Source organism: Silene latifolia, chromosome 9, assembly GCF_048544455.1.
Source record: "Silene latifolia isolate original U9 population chromosome 9, ASM4854445v1, whole genome shotgun sequence".
Taxonomy (NCBI): Eukaryota; Viridiplantae; Streptophyta; class Magnoliopsida; order Caryophyllales; family Caryophyllaceae; genus Silene; species Silene latifolia.
In genome coordinates, this window is record NC_133534.1 from 113623044 (window position 1) to 113628802 (window position 5759).

The 5759-nt window shown below is 41.2% G+C and overlaps 1 non-coding gene across 1 annotated transcript; it reads left to right on the forward strand.

Moving 5' to 3' along the window:
• The first annotated feature begins 4981 nt into the window (after positions 1-4981).
• LOC141603027 (small nucleolar RNA R71) lies at positions 4982-5088 on the forward strand. The gene has a single exon (XR_012524927.1). It is a non-coding gene; the product is annotated as a small nucleolar RNA R71 (small nucleolar RNA).
• Positions 5089-5759: the final 671 nt, after the last annotated feature.

A 5759-nucleotide genomic window follows, 5' to 3' on the forward strand; every position in this document is an offset into this window, starting at 1 on the left:
TATTGCTAATGTCCTAAGGTTGGGTGTAGTTCATGCACACACGATGCAATGCATGAAACTAAATTTGTCATTTTGGATTTTCAAAAGGTGGGAACAATAAAATGAGAACACCTCAATGGGGCCGAGGTGTTAGTCCTCTATATTTCTAGGACTACTCCAACAATGATCAAGATAAATAAATAAAACAAAGAGAGAAGTAGAACAAACCTCGAGAGGGTAGGAGCCTCCAAAGCTTGCTAATCTTCCATCATATCATCACTATTATCATCTTCCTCAATAGAAGTGGACTCATCACCACTTCCCTCTTCACTTTCTTGTTCACTTTGTTCATCATCCCCTTCTTCTTCCTCACTAGCCTCTTCATCATCATCCTCATCAACATCTTCATCACCGACAACCTCATTGTCACCCGAAAGCTCACCCCTAGATGCACTCGGAAAGAAGACTTCCCTATCCGCCCAACTAGGCAAAGGACATGAAGGATCAAGTAGTCCTTGCCTAGCTAAATGAAGGAGATGTGGATATTGGGCTAAGTAAGGATCTTCCCGGTCTTTGAAAGCTTGCTTGTGCATCTCTTTCATAAGAAGAGTCAAATAATCTTTGCTTGCTTCAACACCTTCGGGTTTGAACTCTTGGTACTTGAAAGGATAGGGTGGTGTGACAATGGAAGAGGAGGGCATTTCAATTTCACCCTTTTGTTGTCGGATAATGTATTCGGCCTCTTTTGAGAGGGGAAGGAGATAGTTGGTCCGGTGGACACTTAAACGACAAATCTTCGAAGGCAAAGTAAAAGATCTAGACTCACTAGTGAGCCATCCATACTTGGTGTCAATAGGGTTATGAGATACCCACTTGTACTTGTTTATCATAGTATCAATATCAATGAGATGACCACCCTTCTTCGCCACATACTTGCTATCCTTGTTGAAGTTCGGATCAAAGTATTTAGCCAAAAGAGTGACTAGACCTTCATTCACAATAACGGTAGTGCCTTGCTTCCCACAATCAACATTTAGCCATCTATCCACCAAAAGCCTTAGAGAGTTGAAAGTCTTGGTGAATTCCCTTCCAATGTTTAAGGCCGACTCAAGAAGAACAAAATCGAGTTTGCTGAAATGGTTGGTGTCTTTTCTTGCAATGATGGTGTTCCCTATGACCTTGTGCCACACTCTAATGCCCGGATGGTGGACTAATAGAGCGCGACTAGCATGAAAGTTCTCAAATTTCCTTCCGGAAATCGCCTCCCAAAGAGGAGCGGGGTCATACTTGCCAACATTCTTGAAATAACTCGGTGAATCACTAAGACCCAAAGCTTTACCCAATTACTCAAAGGAGATGCGCCTACTAACATTAGCTAGGCGGAACTCGATGTTTTCCATGGTCTCTACCTTGTTGACTTTCAAAGAACTCAAAAATTCTAAGGTAAGGGAGGGGTATGTCAATTCTTTTGTTGTAAACAATTTCTCCAACCCCATGGCTTTAAAGAAGGCTCTAGTTTGATCAAGGACACCCACCTTATCTAAGTCATCTTCACAAATAAACTTGGTAGATAGAAATGATTTTCTAGCATACTTGGCAAAAGTGTCCCTATGGGTTTTGGAAATGAAAATTACCTCCGGATAGTTCGAAAGTTGAGCAATTTACGGAGTAGTAGATGTTGTTGCTTCCAAGGGAGGTTGTTGTTGTTGTATATCCAAGTTTGGGCTAGCTACCACCATAGCCAATGCTTTCTTTGCTTGAAGACTCTTTTGTCTTGATGAGAGTGCCTTTGCCTTTGGTGCTTTTGTTGCTCCCTTTGTCCTTGCCATTGATGATTAAACCAAGAAAGGAGTGAAAATCTTCAATTTCCAAGTGTACCCAAATCGATTTAAAGATGAAAGGCTTTGCCTTTATGAATTCAAAAATCGACTCAAAGGTTGAAGATTTTGTGCTTGGTTTTGATTTTTGTTGAAAGAGGAGTGATTGATTTGTTGTTAAAAGGATGTTTTGATTTGATTTTGATGAATGTGGTTGAGGAAATCTTGTTTTTGTGATGGAGAGTATGAGGGTTTTGAGTTTTTTTTTGGGGTTTATAGATAGTGTTTTGAATGAAGAAATGAAGAAATGAATGTGGGAGGGGGTTTATAAAAGACCCGAAATATTTGAAATGCAGGGGGAAGACGGTCGTCTTTCCTTCGGGATGGCCGGAATCTGCTTGTTCTGGGTTGGGAAATTCTCGCCTAAAGACGGGCGTGTTCTAGCAAAGACGCACGGATTTGTAAATGCGGGACGGGCGTCTTCCAGTGAAGACGGGCGGATTCCTTTCCAGGGAAATTTCTTGTTTCTCTCAGCCAAAAAGACGGGCGGCTTCTCTTGCAGGACGGGCGTCTTTCTGAGGATGGGCGGGTTCTATTGCAGGACGCCCGGATTTGCTAACAGTCCCAAAATTTCAAAAATTCAGCTCATGAAGGACGGGCGGATTCGGACCAAGACGCCCGGATTGCCTGAAGACGGGCGGATTCTCTTGAAATCGCTCGGATTCTTCCCCTTTTACCCGGATTCAGTTCCATCCGTGTACCTTGCATATCCCTTATCATTTTTCATCCTTCAAAAATCTCGTGTTCTTCATTGTGGGGGCACTACTAAGGCATGAATAGCCTAGGCAATTGCTATCTCCACACTAAGCTAAAGCACTACACATCAATTGAAATCGTTAGTCCCTCCCTCACTTCTCTCAAACATGATAATTATCTTGATCAAAGCACAAAAATCCAAAAAATGACAAAAATGCAATTCAAGAATTAAAATGCGAGTTAGGGAGTTAGAAATATTTACAAATGGTGGTTTAGGGAGGACTCCACCAAACTCTCATCCTTCGTGAGATGTCATGGGGGCATGTCCAAGGTGTTGTTGATGTTGCTCAACACCTTGAAGAAGTAATCAAAAGCTTCTTCATTGTCATGATAAAGGTCTTCAATAGACCTTTGAACTTGTTGTCGGTCTTGATCGATAGCATTGCCAATATAGGGATTAAAAATCCCTTCAAACTCGTCGTCCCAATGACCACAAACTTCATCCACTTGATCACTAAAGATCTCTTGAGTTGATAGAGACAACTCTCCCAATTTCTTGTCTCGGCCAATGAGGTCATCTACTTCATTGCTTGACTTTGATGAGCTTTGCAAGCTCTCTTTTTTACAATTCTCTTGCTCTTTGAATGGAGCATCTTCAATTTTCTTCTTCCATTGGAGTTCCGACTTCTTCCTATCATCCTTTCGGCTATAATGATCGATCATAAAACATGGTTCATGCAAACGTGGCGCTCTCATGGTCTTGTCAAGATTGAAAGTTATGCTCTCATCTCCCACTTCTAGAGTGAGCTCTCCATGTTTCACATCAATCACCGCACCCGCGGTGTGTAAGAAAGGTCTTCCTAGAGTGATTGGAATGTTGGAGTCTTCTTCCATATCAACAATGACAAAGTCCAACGGGATGAAAAATTTCCCAATTCGTACGGGAACATCTTCCCATATCCCTAATGGTGTCTTCGTCGATCTATCGGCCATTTGGAGTGTGATATTGGTGCATTTAAGCTCTCCCATCCCCAACCTTTTACTCACCGAGTACGGCATAACACTCACACTAGCCCCTAGATCACATAAGGCTTTGTTGATCGTGGTGTCGCCAATGGTACACGGTATTGAGAAGCTTCCCGGATTCCTTGAGTTTTGGAGGTGAACTTCCTTGAAGTATTGCACTACTCACCTTAGTGAAGGCGATAGTCTCAAGCTTCCGGATCGACTTCTTCTTAGTGATGATGTCTTTCATGTATTTCGCATAGGCCGGCACGTGATTGATTAATTCCGTGAAAGGAATTGAGACTTCCTAATTCTTCACAATTTCCATAAACTTTCCAAGTTGGTCATCAAATTTGGGCTTGGCTTGACGACTTGGAAAAGGACGTCTAATCACAATGGGCTCCTTCTCCTTGACATTGTCTTCATTTTTCTTTGAAATTTCTTTTTTTGATGGTTCTCCATCCTTGGAGTTTTGCACAATTTCTTCTTTATCACTAGCTTTCACAACTTCATCCTCAACTTGCTTCTTCGGTGCTTCATACTTTGTACCACTTCTTAAGTGAATGACACTAACCGTTTCATGTCTTAGGGGATTACTTTGAGGTGGTAATTGCCCCTTTTGTCTTTGTGAGCTTGAAGATGCTAGTTGAGTCAATTGGGTTTCCAACATTTTGGTGTGAGTTAGGATGTTGTTGATGGTGGTTTCCTTTGCTTGACTATCTTTTTGCATTTGAGTGAAAAACTCTTGTTGATTCTTTTGCATTTGAAGGACCGCTTTTTGAACATCAAAACCTTGGTCATTTTGTTGATTGTATGGAGATTGATTTTGGTAACCTTGGTTTTGGTTGTAAAAGGGTCTTTGATTTCGGTTTCTCATGGGAGGTGGGGTGTATGTTGTTTGAGGGTTTTGAACATTTTGGCTTTTGTATGAGAGTTTTGGATGGAATTTGGTGTTTTCATTGTAATAGTTGGAATAAGGGGTACCACTCTTGTATGCTTGGAAAGCATTCACTTGTTCATTTGTTCCCCTACATTCACTTTGGTCATGTCCCAAAGTTCCACAATTCTCACATATCCCACTTGGGATTGATGAAGATGCCGTCATGGCATTAACATGATGCTTTGGTGATTTTGAGGCTTCTTCAAGTCTAGCCATAGCTTTTTCAAACTTCAAATTGATTGTGTCAATGTGAGCACTAAGTTGAGCACCCAATTGAGTAACGGAGTCCACTTCATGCTTTCCTCCTCTAGTAGCCTTGCGAGGTCTACTATATTGTGAGTTATGGACCGCCATTTCCTCAATTTTGTTCCAAGTTTGATTGTCATCAACTTCGGTGAACATTCCATTTGATCCCATGTTGAGAATGTTCCTTGAATCTTCATATAGACCGTTCCAAAATTGTTGTACCAAGAACCACTCGCTAAGTCCATGGTGAGGACATGAGCGACAAATTCCTTTGAAACGCTCCCAAGCTTCATACAAAGATTCTTCGTCCCTTTGCTTAAAACCCGTAATTTGAGCTCTTAGCATGTTAGTCTTTTCCGGTGGATATAACTTTTTGTAGAAAGCTAGAGCCAACTTCTTCCAAGAATCAATTCCGAGAGTAGCCTTATCAAGGCCCTTCAACCATTGTTTCGCGGTGCCAATTAGAGAAAAAGGAAATAAGACCCATCGAATTTGGTATCGAGTTACACCGGTTTGATAAATCGTATCACAATAGTCACAAAAGGTCTCCATATGAGAATGAGGGTCTTCACTAGGCATCCCCCTAAATTGACTCCTTTCGACTAATTGGATAAATGCGGATTTGACAATAAAATTTCCGGTTAGATGTTGTGGTGTGGGAGTACCATTTGGTAGGTTCTCCTCGGTGGGTACGGAATGTGATGAAAACTTAGGCATTGTGGGTTGATTTTGTGTTATATTTTGTGTTGGGTTCTCCTCACCTTCTCTTGCAAAAGGGTTGATGAACTCAATAGTTGGTTGAATATCTACAACCTCACTAATACCTCTCAAATTTCTCCTAACAAGTCTTCTATTGGTTGTCAAAGTTCTTTCAATTTCACGATCAAAAGGTAACAAATCACCTTGTGACCTTCTAGACATGCAAAATATCAAACAACTCGAAAACAATTAGAACAAACCTTGAGGAGTTTTACTTCCTCAAGGCAAAGAAAGATACAACTAATAACAATATATGA